Raw genomic sequence first — 15321 nt, 5'->3', positions numbered from 1 at the left:
CAAATTCAGACAGCAGAGGTGCCATCAGAACTGCTCCTTACTCTGAAGGCATGTGTGATGCAGTAGCTTTCACCAGTTAGGCTAATGCCGTTAATAAATAGCTTAAATAAATGAATGTCTGGGGTGTTGCAACCCTAGACCGATGCTCAAGAGACAGAGGAAGATGACCTAGTTGAATCTGGGGCTGACTACCATTGGCAGAAGAGCTAAACTATGTTCCGGGTATGGCACCTGTGGCTTCTGTGAAATAAAAGCCATGAGCCTTGCAGACACCTACCCCAAGCATACTTTATCTGACTTGTCACCTGCCTCTGTTTTCACTGTGGCTGCCCAACAGCACAAGAAGTGCACCAGGCAGGAGGCCACAGAAGAACGCCCTATTAAGCATTTGGTCCCTTACCCTTCTCGCCCTGATCTGGCCACAGTGATCCATGCGACAGTCACCTCCAGGCTTGCTTATTGTAACTCGCTCTACGCTGGGCTGCCCTTGAAGCTGCCCCAGAAACTCCAGCGGATGCACAATGCCGCAGTGAGACTCCTTATGGGGTCCTTGCTGCGTGACCACATTCATCCAGTGCTTTACCAGCAGCACTGGTTCCCGGTGGACTACTGCGTCAGGTTTAAGGTGCTGGTTTTGACCTTTAAAGCCCTATGCAGCCTAGGACCCTTGTACCTACGGGACTGCCTCTCCTGGTATGTCCCACAGAGCACCTTAAGGTCCATAAATAACAACACTTTGGAGATGCCGAGCCTCAAGGAGGTTAGACTGGTATCAGCTAGGGCCAGGGCCTTTTCAGCACTGGCCCCGACTTGGTGGAACGCTCTGTCACAAGAGACTAGGGCTTTGCGGGATTTGACATCTTACTGCAGGGCCTGCAAGACGGAGCTGTTCCGCCTGGCCTTCGGCTTAGAATCACTCTGACCCCTTATATGGGATTTGGTATATAAATCTTCCCATGGATAGCTGGCTCGGGTGAATATCTGATGTTTCCTCCCTTTATTGTCTTGATGTATGGACTACTACTAAAATGAGGCTGCATTTTAAGCTGTATTTTAAGCCGTATTTTAATTAACTGTTTTTTTGTTTTGTTTTCCCCCTTATTACGCTTTATTGTAATTTATATTTGGTGTTAGCCACCCTGAGTCTGGCCCTGGCTGGGGAGGATGGGGTATAAATAAAAATGTATTTATTTCTTCTTCTTCTTCTTCTTCTTCTTCTTCTTCTTCTTCTTCTTCTTCAGGCCAGGAATTGGTGGGGTGGGGTGGCAACCCTATAATTCACACTCCTAAGGCAAGTTGGTAGGACTTAGGAGAGTGAAACTTTTTGGAGGGACTTGTGTGGCCTCACCCCACCTGTAGCCTTTGTTAGAGGAAGTTGTTTAGTTGGCTCTTTCCATGGTGCTGCAACCACCTGTCCAAAATTAATCTTTTGATATGTTTCCAGGCACAATTCAAGGTGCTTGCTTTGACCTTTAAAGCTCATTATGGCTGAAGAACTGCCTGTACCCATGAGAACCTGTCTACTCTAAGATCTTCATCAGAGGACCATTTCTGAGGGATGAGGCAGGTGTTGGTCAGGGCCTTCTGAGTAATGGTGTCTGGTTGTGGAATATACTTCCGAGGAACACTCAGTTGGTGCCTTCCCTGTTAACTTTTAAGTACCAGAAAAATCAACTTGACTCTATTCAGGCTTTAACAGATGACATATTTTTTTACTAATTTTTCTTTTCTTTGTACTCCTATTATTCTACTTTTACTGTTTTATTTCAATTTTATCATTTTTTATTTTAATTTGATGGTTTTAAATTGCCTTGAAAGGCAATTTATGTTTTTTATGTTCAAAATGGAATATAGATTTTATAAATGCATAAATGTTTCTCTCAGTGATAGACATAAAGGGGGGGGGATCTAATTGATCTATGAATTTAGATCTAGTTCTATTCAGATGGAACAGCTCATAGCACCCAGTTATGCACGAACTAAAATAAACTTGTGATAGTATTCCACTTTTACCCAATTCCTAAAAACAAAAAAACAAAAAACACCATCCACAAGGCTTATAGTTTTCATTACAAAGCAGTCCTCTAGGTACCAACACAGAAGTAAGTCACATTGAGTTCAATGGTGCTTGCACAAAAGTAATTCCCAGGATTATAACTTCAATTGTCCGACAATCCCTGATTCTTAAATTATGAATATTGTGCCTGGTTTTTTTAAAACCACAGGGAAACACATCCTTGTGTTTTGCCCTATTGTTTTCTTGGTAGGGAAAAAGCAATGTACTTTCCATGTCAAAGTTTTGATTGCTTATAGCTGATGCCAGTGGAGATACTCCAAGACCTTTTCTTGTATTTCTCTCATACCAGGATTTGAGATGGAATAAGCTCCTGCCCAAGAAGGGCATCTTGCCTAATGAAATATGAATCAATTTTGCTCTAATTTACACCAGATTTCAGACTTATACTGAGATAGCTACTGTCCTAACCAATATATTTGAGGAGCTTTATAATACCATAGAAGATTAGAAACTGCTAATCCTCCCTTTTCAATTGACTTCTGTGTGGTTGGCAGAAAATGTTAGATAATGTTATATGGGCAGCTGGCCTGAGGGTCAAGACATCAGCTATGCAAAAACCAGTTTATAATGGAGGATTAAGACTTCCTAATCTTCGGTGGTACAGTGGTACCTTGGGTTACATACGCTTCAGGTTACAGATGCTTCAGGTTACAGACTCCGCTAACCCATAAATAGTATCTCGGGTTAAGAACTTTGCTTCAGGATGAGAACAGAAATCGCGTGGCGGCAGCACGGCGGCAGTGGGAGGCCTCATTAGCTAAAGTGGTACCTCAGGTTAAGAACAGTTTCAGGTTAAGAACGGACCTTCAGAATGATTTAAGTTCTTAACCCAAGGTACCACTGTATTATGAAGCTGCTTAATTGTATTGGTTAGGGCAGTGGCTACCTCAGGATAAATCTGCAATCTTGTATAGACTACAGAAAAACTTTCAATAGACCAAAATCCATAAAATATACTTTTCCGGGAATATGAAGAAAATTATCATTGGCTGTAAAACAAGATTGATTCCACCAAGAGTAATATGTATAGTCACTTTTGGATCAGCTAACATACTCTGAGATGGGGAGAAATTTGATTCTGTTTGCATTTTAATGAAAAACTACCTCATTTACATTTCTCAAACCATGAACCAAAACACAACTATTCTTAAAAATCTACACTTACCCAAATTTGTGATGCAGTTCTTCAGCTAAACAATGTTTTCAAAAATGAATATATTAGAAGGAATTCCACATGGACGTATTAGTGTCAATGTGTCTATTAGGAGAAATTCACATTAAAATGCAGAATAATTTTCATAAGGAGGTTTTTTTAAAATAAAATAATAATCACAAATTAATGCAGAAATATGGCTAAATGGATTTAAGATTGGAAAAATGGCAACCAGAGAACCAGATTTGTTCATTCCTACTTATCACGAAGTATGTTCTATCTACTGTCTCAACCAATTACATTTTCTAGGGAACTCCTTGGTTGTAGAAGTGTTATCTCTTTATATTAAAGAGATCAAAACCCATGTTTCAATTTCATGCAGTTAGCAGTTTCCTTTTCCTTAATTCCAAAGTAATAGGGGTGAGGATTCCTATTTATTCAGTGTTCTGGGATGAACCTATTCATTTCAACCTCCTTGAACTCACACATAGATATGAACATAGATATGTGGGTTAAGTTGCATAATCAACAAACTGATCTGTCCATGGAGCTGTACTGTACTTACAAGGTGGTCCAAGGACTATCTCCCTCTTTAGCATGTTAACCTCCTTAGAACAGCTAAATTCTCCTCTATGCTCAAAAGGTTAAAAAATAATAATGCTCCCATACACCTCATAATGTACAGTCCCTTCCTGGGTAATTGTATGGAGAAAATCAGGTTGCCCCCATCAATCTGTGAGGACAGCCATCTTTTTTGCACATGCAATGTCTTTGTAAGACTTCTGGGATGGGTGAGGGGAACACTGAGGCAGCCACCATCCCCTTTTCCTGTTTTCACTACCCCTTTAATCAAACCCCTCATAAATCATCTTTGAGTGATTTAAACATTTCTCTGTCCCACCCCTGAACCCTATGTACTCAAAGTTTGTCTTAGAGTGTTTCCACACCACAAAACAAACAAACAAGGAGGGAAACAGAAACACCACTTCTGCAGTTTCTTCAGATGTAAAACCAGTGGACAGAATGTTCTTCAGTTTACAATTCACTTTTGTTCTCAGCTTAGAAGCAAGAAGATGGATGGAAAAAGAAAGGGTTGCAATTTTATGGAAGAGAAGGGCATAACACACTTTAAGTTGACAATGCAAAAAGCTTAGGAAAAGGAGGTGACGGTCCCAATGATCTCCAGTAACTGGCAATCAACAGAAGATACTCTGATTTCGATCCCAATCAAGAGACATTTTGGAGGCTTTGCCTCACATTTTGTGAACCACCTTTTTTTAGAAAATTTCTCCTTCCAACTGTATCATTATGACCTCTACAATCAACTGAGAACATCTATACCATCCATGTGCCACATTTGAATGGCAAAAAAGCATTTTCAGTGTTTGCTCTTCCAGCTCCTTTCCCCTGATTCACCTACCAGTCTAACCATCATCCTGAAGTGCTGTAAGATGTCTCAGGTGTTTGTTGGCTGGATTTCAGTTGGACAAAAAAAGATGAGCTTAATTTATTAGATTATTATGTTTTAATAGGTGCTTTGCAGGATGGTATGGAGAATGCAAATTCAAGTTCAGCTAGAAATGTACTTTGTAAAATACTTGCAATAAAGTTAATGACCATTATGAATTTACAGATGTTTCCTAGTATTGCATGAGCTCTTTCACACATTCCATGAATTGTGCTTTCCATTTTCACAGTTTTTTTTCTATATAATTCAAAAACCCCACCCTTGCATATACTTCTGGGAAGAAGCACAAATGATCCTAATACTGGGTTAGGAGACATGGGTACAAGCTTCTTTTTCAAGCATTATGGCGGCAGCATGAAAACAGAAGCAACAACTCAAAATTATCACGCTGCACTGCAGCTAACATGTAATGGCCAAGTTCCACTGAAACTAATAAAACAGGTTACTCATAACCAGTGCTTTTTTTCTAAAGATAAATATTTAGGGGTACTCTCATTTTGACTCAAGAAAACCACCATTTTATAGTTCAAATCGGGGAAAATAAATACAGTAAATGGACAAAAGTACAAAAATTCACAAAATGTTTAGCGGTATGTGTACCCCTGCGTACCCCCGGAAAAAAGCACTGCTCATAACTCAATTAAGTCTCATTGCTTTCAGTAGAACTTTATCACAACAAACTTCTGCATAGTTTAGGCCAATATATTTTACTGAATATTGTTCTTAACTGAGTTATCTCCAACTTTAGCAGCACACCAGATTTATGTCCCCCCCCCCCACACACAAACTTTCTTCCACATTCCAGCAAGTCCTCATTAATTTCTCTCATTCCATGGCATTTAGTTTTGGAAAGAACTAACTTGTTACAAGGGGGTAGCTGTTGACTGAATATTAGGCGACCCATTTGACATGGAACCAATTTCCTTGAAGGACGGTGGTCAGTTCCATGTTGGAGGTATTCAGGCAGAGGCTAGACAGCCATCTGTGCTCTAGTCTGAATTATTTGACTCAAGCAGGGGAATTGGGCTCGATGCCGACAAGGTTACTTCCAACGCCCCATGGTTCTGTCTCTTTTATTATGTTAACTGCTAGGTACATCCGTTGTTTCATATTTACACAAAGGATGGTCCATACTTGCATATGATTCAGGTAGAGATAGAAGCACTACCAATAAAGAAGATTAGGTATACACACATTTCTTGGTAGCAATTTATCCCCGTCTTTAATAATTATTTACTTATAAGTCCTTGAACATAAGGGTTGATATGCCGTCTAAAATTTGACAGCTACAAAGATTGTAATTAAATATCCCTGCTATTTACGTAAATTGCTAATTCATCTTTTAAGCTTGGTAAGGACCAATACGGGTCATAACTGACTCAAAAGGAATTGCTTGAACTAAGCTGCAAGCAAAAGTAAGTGGCAGGAATACTAATTTCGGTAATTCTGTAAAGAAGCCAGTATCTACCATAGGCACAACTAATGTATCAACTAGTGCTTGTGTGTATGAAATGGATTAGACATATTTTCACAGAAACAACTACCTAAGGAAGAAGCAGCAGCAAATTAGAGAATCGCTCATGCCTTAACTGAATTGCTATTAAAGGAATTTGGTCACATTCCTGTCCTTGAAATTAAGTCCTATACCACAGGGTTATGGATTTGGATAAGATCTACAGGGTAGTTATTTCTTATATATTATATTACCAGTGGGTGAAATAGGGGTGCCAGTATTCTCACATTTATTGCTTATTTCATCAGTGGGGGAACTCCAGCCTATGGACCTAATTTGGCTCACCAATTCCCTCCAAAATGGCCACAAGTCCATTTCTAGCAAGCTCCACCCAATCTCCAACCATGTGACATCATTTGATGTCACCTGTTAATCATTTCAACCTGCCCTATAATTCTCTGCAGTTTTCCTAGTGTTAGACCAGGCATAGCCAAACTCGGCCCTCCAGATGTTTTGGGACTACAACTCCCACCATCCCTGACCACTGGTCCTGTTAGCTAGGGATGATGGGAGTTGTAGTCCCAAATCATTTGGAGCGCCAAGTTTGCCTATGCCTGTGTTAGACTAAAAAAATCTGTATAGTTCACACAATTCTAATGGGATATTGATATAAGCAAACAAACAAACAAACAAATATAATTTATACCCTGCCCATCTGGCTGGGTTTCCCCAGCCACTCCAGGCGGCTCCCAACCAAATATTAATAATAATGAAAAGCGCTAAAGCATCAAACATAAAAAACTTCCCTAAACAGGGCTGCCTTCAGATGTCTTCTAAAAGTCAGATAGTTGTTTATTTCCTTGACATCTGATGGGAGGGCGTTCCACAGGGTGGGTGCCACTACCAAGAAGGCCCTCTGCCTGGTTCCTGTAGCTTCACTTCATGCTTTGAGGGAACCACCAGAAAGCCCTCAATGCTAGATCTCTGTGTCAGGGCTGAACGATGGGGGTGGAGACGCTCCTTCAGGTATACTGGGCCAAGGCCATTTAGGTATGAACGTAACATACATAAAATGTACGGAAAATACATCAAATTAAGAAAGATCACACACTTGTTGTGCACCATGACAATGGAGCCCCTGGAAGGTTGGCCTGTAGGTCAAAACTTAATCTCCACCCCAGGTTTATTTGGTATGTTCATTCTTCTACCACAGTTAAAGCTCCTTTAAAACTAACACTTGAAATGTCAAAACCACAACAAAATGGCTAAAATAAAATATATCATTAAAATCTATCAAAAAGTAAGCAACACAAGTTCTAATTTCAGGCTCACTCCTAGCCCATATTAAAGAAAGCTGTTATTTGCTGCCCAAAGTTGGTCAGTAAGACTGAGATGTTATTCTTTGAAACAAGTTGTCCAAGGTGGGTGCCACCACTAAGTCGTGCTTCTCCTCACCTTCACAAATTTAATGGTGGAATACAGCACAGCGTCTCCCCTACAGATCTTAAAGTGCAATGGGGCAATACGGAATAAAGCACTCCCTTGAAGAAACTGGGCTCAGAAACCTATGGCAGCCAATTTAGCCGAATTAAAGATGTAGGTATGTTATATGAGCAACCTGCCTGGAGATGGGAACAAGATGAAGAATACTGCATCACTGCAATATAATCTTCAGTAGTACCCCCACATATAGTGCATTCAGATAATATTTTAGAGTATATAGGATGGTGGACAGACCTGCCTCAGAGAAGAAAGATTGTAGAATGGACAGAGACTTAAAAAAGGGAAGAGGCTGATAATGTTAACTAACTGTTATCAGTCCATGACACAACATGAATGGGAGAAAAGGAGGGAGGAAAGAAGACATAATACAGGCAATTATCACCAGCACATGGGTCCTTTTGGACCCAGAAGAAGTTGGAACGGGGGTAAACGGGGTGGGGCATAACGGGGTGGGGTGCACTTATACACTGCTGACATGAATGGGGGCTGGAAACAGAAGCCCTGCAGAAAATGGTTGCTGCCTGCATTAAAATGGTGGCCTTGGTGTCTGACTTACAGTTGGGAAAGCAGGCATGCACGAAAGCATGACTCACCCCTCAGTGCCAAATATAGGTATATTTTATTATATTTAACACAGAAATGCAGTATTTTATTTTAAGTTGAAAACTTTTTCCATGACTGGAAGATGATATACAATCAATAGCCTCTGCCCCGATTTTTTTTGGGGGGGAGGGGGGAGAACTTATCTTTAATGTTAGTGATTTCACAGGTGCCAATCCAAACTTTTCTCCATTCATGAAAAAGTACTTTGAAAAGCTTTAATCCCCTCCCCTTCCTTTTCTTTCAGAGCTTACTGCAGGAGAAAGAAATGGTACATTAGGATTGAATACTGTGAGGGGAATTTCAACCTGCATAGCTAAAAAAAAAAAAAGTTATACCCGTTGTCTTGACAGAAAGAAACAAAGGAAAAAACCTCACCTGAAACTGAGAAAACTAATACTGCTATAGATCTATAAAACATTTATATGGGGTTGGGGAGGGGAGCTTGTATTGTTAAAGGACTTTGAATGCCTGGACAGCTACAGTTATGATGAATCCATCCTATTTTTGGAGGTAAGTGAAAATCCAGTGGAACGCTGACCTTTACAGATGCGGGACCTGCAGGAGGGAGAGACATGAAAGACTCCACAATCATTTTATTTTGCTGTAACATCACGGTGGCAAGCAAACCAAGACAAAAGCAAGAGTGATTAGATAGACAGCAACCCCCAGATACTTTCATAGCACAGGAAATTGCCAAAGGAGTACAAAAGGCAAAACCTAATGCTTGGATGCATTCCCTAGAGTTTCCCAGCTGCCTCTGAACCAGGAACACGACACTACTGTGCTTGTGTGTGTAAAATATTTTGTTACAGAGCTTCTGTGACAGCGCAGTTCATCGGCTGAACAATTCCACCAATAAATAATGAAGATCTTGCAAAGTTTTGTTCCCAATTTGCGACTTTAAAGCCTGTGCTGCAGTGGTTAGCTGAAGTCACTTTTGTAGAAAAAGCCAAGAATGCAGGAGGTGGGCAGACAAAGTGGTATGTAGATGTGCTCATTCATGTTGATGCAACTGACATTTAAGCCCATTTCTCCACCAACACCTCCTTGCATTTATAGACATAAAAGTTCCCTCTCTGTTCCTTTCTTTTTCCACTGGTTTGCAATGCTCCATCCCCATTTTGTTTCCTCCAACAACTGGCTGGAAGGCAGGAACCCCCTCCCCCCATTCCACATTTTAGTGTTGGGTAGGTGCAGTTAGTGGTGGGTGATGTATATAACTAGGTCAATAGGTTTTGGTCACATAGTATGTGTGTGTGGGAAAGGGAAGAGATGGTGAGTCCCCGAGGCACTGTCAGGTGGGACTTTCATGCAGTGCTTTGTGACTTACGAGATAGGGCATGGATCACTTTGGAGATTTAACCTGTGTCACTCACTTGGAGTTGTGCAGCCTTGAAGCAGCATTAATCAGGAAAACCTACTTCCACACCTGAATGGGTGCGGCAGGGAGAAAGGGGTAGATATAAAGCCTGATAGCATTTGAAATATTTCATGCTTTGTGCATATTGTATATTTTTTTTAAAAAAGAAGCTACCCTTCTTGGGATCCATGAGATATATTCCTTCTTTCTTTTGTCAGTGTTTGCCTTACACACATATCTAATGGATCTAGGGTTTCCCGAAGTCTCTAATACACCATGGCCACTATGGCTCATCCCAACTCCTATTGCCATCTGTCATTTTCTCCTCAGAATAGCTTCTCAAACACTGACAATTTACATGCTTGCCAGTACTTTAAATAATAACTTGAATTAGTCTCCAATTAGCCCTGATTCACTTCTTCCCTGATTCATCTCTCTTATCAACAGAGAGTAATCAGAAGAGCTATACTGTCATTCTTTGACTCTCAATTTAATTAACAGCAGTTCATCATAAAGATTCCTAAGCAATTTGAGCCACTGTAATTTGATCCATACGTTCACAGCTCACTGCCCTTTTTGCCCTTTTTGCAACAACCAACTGGCCGAGTCTATGGCCTTAAAGTTCTGCTTCATATTACACCATAGATGTTAAACATTCTCCACATATTCTGTGCTCCTGAATGTGTTCTACAATACAACAAGGCATCCAGTTATAATGACTTTGGAATCAGTAGTAAAGAAAGAAAGGGAGTCTAATGTAGGATCTCTGAGGCTTTCCGCAAATCACTTTCTTTTTCCTGTTTCAGGCATCTGCCACTCATTCATCATTTATGTGACGTGCTTAAATCAAGTGTCAATTTTTTTTTTTTTACTGGAAGGCCTTCCTACTGTATTTCCAGAGAAAAGGAATAAATTGTGATACAGGATCGACTTACCTCATTGGGGCTGCAGAATATTCCCCTGTACTTGGTCCTAAATCTCTGCCCATGCTTTAGAGGGCTCAGTAGTATTTAGGGAGGAAATATTTGGTGAGAGATCTATCAAGCTTGGCAGATAATTTAGAGTGTAATTCTCATTTTCCAAGAACTGACATTTCCTCAAGGAAATCTGATCCCATGGTTGTACTTATCTATGAAATTAAAAGATGATTCCAAAGTGCATTTTATAAAACTCACCCCACATTTCACAATATACATCCAAATGCAACCCAGATTCTGTGAAAGATGCATCACGAACAATGTGGGCCAAGTTCAAATGAGAAGTTCAAATGAGGATTAAAATGTGTCTTAAGCATGTTACATGACTGCTTCACATGTGAGACAAAAAGCAAAGCTAAACTAAATCTCACATTGGAGCAGTCATACAAAGTTTTAATTCAAATTAAGATATGGCAGTATTGAGTGTATGGAAGCTGCCTTATACAGAATCAGATTATTTGTCCATTTATAATAGTATACAGTGATTGGCAGCAGCTCTTTGGCTTTTCTCAACCTGGTAACCTCAAGATGTTTTAGACTCCAACTTCCATCAGCCCTACCCAGCATGGTCAATAGTCAAGGATGATGGGAGTTGTAGTCCAGCAAAATATAGCACTTAAGAGGTTGTGGAAAGCTGCTCTAGGGTTTCAGACAAAAGACTTACCCGGGCCTATCTGGAGATGCTGAGGAATCAACCTGGGGCCTGCTAAGATGCAAGGCAGGTGCTTCACCAATGAACTATGACCCTTCCCTATTCTCAAATAAAGTATCCAGTATATATGAAATAAATATCCAGTAAATATGAAATAGATAAGCCCAAATAGGTTTCAAAAGATTGTGAAAATTAGTACCACCATGCCTATACAATCTGTATAAACAACCATCACCACCCATTATGCATTTCTTCCATGGCTGATGGTTATTTTCATGCAAGACCAAACACCCATTTTTCAGTTTTTCAAGGGACACAACCAGCATTGTTGCAGTTCACCTGGATGATAATAGGTCAGGGCACAGTGGCAATGAGATCAGGGCTGGACAGGGGCAGTAGCTATTGCTGCTATCCTGCCCTACCCCTGCACCATTTAATGTAAGCTGCAGTGATACCAGTGTTGGGAGAGTGATTACTCAGCACCTCTCCATACCACACCAGTCACTTCTGGACATGTGGTGCTGCAGTGGGTAGATGTATCAGTGAAATTCTGTTTTCTTGCCTTGTGGAAATGGAAGTGTTTCCCTCCTGAGTACGACTACCACTGGATAAAACTCCATTTCTTCACCTGCATTCATAACATTTAACAGTGGCTGCTATTGTGGGATTCGAGTAACTTTAGATTAAAGCCAGGCAGGTAACAGCTTCCAAATTATTACTCAGCTTCCCCCCGAGATTTCCCTCATAGAAGTGGACCTCGTACTCCTGAGATAACACAACTTTCAGATCACTTAAGAAATCTCTTCCCTCACCAGACAGAATGAAGGCATTCTTTAGTCTTCAGATATACTTAGGTGAGGGAGGGAAATCCTCACTTACAGAGTCTCAGCATTCAGCAAATCCATTCAACTGTCACTTCAACTGTCAACCAACTTCAAAATTACAAGGTCCTTCCCCCTGAATAGAACTTTATGCTAATTAGCCTGCAAGCTTCTTGCACAGACTTAACACATGCAAAACTTTCTTCAGAGTTGTCCCTTCTGCTGAATGGAATACAATATCATTCCTCACAGGTGAAAGAGCTGTGTATATGACAGAGGAATGCTCTCACCCCTCCATGAAGCACACCTCTGTTTTCTACACAACAATTTCACCTGCATCTCACCTCAGCCAACTCCTCACAGGGTATGGATCCAATTATTTCCTCTTTCTTATTATAGGGCAGCATAGCAGCTTGTTTCCTAGGAAGCAGAACTCAGTAAAATAATGCAAAAGCAAACTGTCCTTAGAATATAGATAAAAGGTATTATTCTCAAAGGGAGTGTAGATAACAAGTGCTGTTCTCTGACTGTGGAACTACCTTGTGTTTGTAGGAAAAGAACAAACCTGCCAGCATTGTAGTTGTGATCTGTCTGTCTGCGATGGGGGCAAGGATCCTGTAGCTCTCCACAGGTTGAATGATCCTGGGCCACTAGTCATACTTGTTGGGGTGATGGAATCCAGCAACATCTGGAGGACCTCAGGTACCTCATTCCTGGCTTACCATTTTCTTCCACCCAATTCTTATATGGAAGACAGTATATGAATATTTATACAAAAGCATTTGTATGTTTATAAACATCTTAGAGGGTGTCTCCCCCCGAAACAGCATATAATTTTTGTCAAATAAAAATAAATAAATAATATCCTGAATTATAATGGGGTTCACATGACCCCCTCCACCTCATGTTCCTCCATATGAAGAAAGATAGTCATGTCTACCATGTGGAAGTGTATACTGCAAGGAAGGTGCTCTTTGCAGCCTACCTTGTATCCTCAAGCAGCTTGGCCAGCAAAGCTCTTTCAAGTGGTCTAGAGGTTGCTGACCTTTTGGGGGAACGACCCAGAGAGCCCTCAGTGACCTGCTGTGACAAACAGGCTTCAGATTTCAAGGCTAAAGTTGTTCAACATGGGGGAAACTAACTGCACAGCCAGTACCATTCCAATCAAAGTGCTCAATGCCAAGCTTGGGACGTGTTGTTGGATCACTTTCAGTTCATTCAGCCCAGTTGCTTGCATCTCTATACTTGATTATGTACCCCTTGATCACCCTTATTAAAGCTAACAGAAGGGTTCACTGGTTGAGTTGGGAGCATGGTAGAGCCACTCCTAAAAAGCCAGTCCTGGACCCAGTGATTTTGACCAGCCACAAAAAGCTCCTTTATAAGGAAGATGTCGGAGTGGGTTGTGGCAGCACATTGTAGGCATTCATGGATGATATGGATTATATAGATCCATTCCACTTTCTGATCTAAAATTGTGTAAGTATAATGACAGATGCATTACCAGTGTCATACTGGTTGATATATTAGGTTAGAATTTCCTCAAATTTATGTAAATTGAAATTTGTTATCAGTAGCTGGTTGGGCTGATTATTCATCCAAAGCAAAAATATACATGTAAAATACACAAACATTTTGATTCTTTTCCAGAGAAAGTGAATTGGAGCGAATTAGGACTGAATGCTTAATTAAATTCAAGTGGTCATATAAGAGATACAATAATCTCCATTTTAAATGCTGATTATTATTATTTTAACTAGAGGATAAGCTACGAAAATGATGGCAGGCATTTTTAGTTAATATGCAACATATAGTCTAAGAAATCACTTGCATAAACACAGCTGAAAGACACAATACAATCTTCTCACTTTTTGATACGGAAAGCACCTTGCAGGTACAGGTTGATCTTCATAAACATATTCACATTGTACGTGTCAGGGGCAGCAGCTCCTGGGGGCTGAGCACTTTTGGACTTCCTCAATATTTTTGAACCAAAAGCATGGAGGCAAAGGATGGAGCTGAGTGTGGTGTAGCTCCAGTAGCTCCAGTAGTTGGCTCCTTCTCTGTTGATTGCCCTCTTAAAAGACAAAGTCCAGCAACTGGAGGAACGTATAGCTACGCTCCAAAGAATTAGAGAGCTGGAGCTCTTCTTGGAAGCAACAGAGCACACCGTCTCCACCAAGGAGGAGACAGGGGACTCCCCTGAGAAGGAGGCTAGTTCACCAACACAGGAGCCAGATATATGGAGAAACGTGACTCAAAGAAGTAGGAGGCCCAGGGTTCGCTCTGATTGTTTAGAAATACACAGTCGCTTTGAGGTCCTCTCCCCTAGCATGGAAGACGAAGAGGAGACTCCATTTGAGGATCTCTCCCTCATTACAGTCGATAAGGTATATGAAGACAAGCAGCAAAGTCAGTCCTCAGGGAATGTGCAGGTGACCTTAGAACGGACAGCTCACGGAAGAACCCCGACCAAACCTAAGAGGAGGTGTAGTGGTGATAGGGGATTCCCTACTGAGGGGAACAGAAGCAGTGATCTGTGGGCCTGACAAGATGTCTCGGGAAGTGTGCTGTCTCCCCGGGGCTAAGATCCAAGATGTAACTGAACGACTGCAAGGAATCATAAAACCCACTGACAAATACCCCTTCCTCTTGGTTCATGTGGGAACCAATGACACTGCAAGCAATAGCCTCCAGAAGATCAAAAGAGACTACGAGGCTCTGGGCAGGAAATTGAAGCAATTAAATGCACAAATTGTCATCTCATCTGTCCTCCCAGTTGAACGACGTGGCCCAGGGAGAGAGGGAAAAATAGTGGAAGTGAACAGATGGCTTCGCAAATGGTGTAAACAGGAACGGTTTGGATTCTTAGATCACGGACTGCAGTTTCTTGAAGATGGACTTCTGGCAAGCGATGGGCTGCACCTCACAACGGTTGGGAGAAATGTTTTTGCCAAAAATCTCAGAAACCTCATCAGGAGGGCTTTAAACTGACTAATGTGGGGGAGGGAGACAGTGCTCCTGAAGGTAGGAGTCTATCAATTGATGAAGATGATCATCCAAATGTCATAGACCAAATGGAGCAAACAGCACGCAGACCTAGTGGTGGGAGGAAAAAATCCTTATATAAGAGACACGGGGGAATGATTAATGGACTTCAATGTCTGTACACTAATGCGCAAAGCATGGGAAATAAACAAGATGAGCTTGAGCTCTTGGTACAGCAAACTAAATATGACATAATAGGCATCACT

At 41.1% G+C, this 15321-nt stretch overlaps 1 long non-coding RNA gene across 1 annotated transcript in view; it reads right to left on the bottom strand.

Moving 5' to 3' along the window:
- The window catches only part of LOC308474959, a 46131-nt gene extending 33963 nt beyond the window's left edge, over positions 1-12168 (bottom strand). Inside the window, exon 1 of the long non-coding RNA XR_013985058.1 lies at positions 12059-12168. This is a non-coding gene — a long non-coding RNA (uncharacterized lncRNA). The remainder of the gene's footprint in view (positions 1-12058) is intronic.
- Positions 12169-15321: the final 3153 nt, after the last annotated feature.

Source organism: Podarcis pityusensis, assembly GCF_964106645.2.
Source record: "Podarcis pityusensis genome assembly, chromosome: 4".
Taxonomy (NCBI): Eukaryota; Metazoa; Chordata; class Lepidosauria; order Squamata; family Lacertidae; genus Podarcis; species Podarcis pityusensis.
Note: the sequence above shows the minus strand (reverse complement) of the source record. Positions and strands in the feature narration are given on the sequence as shown.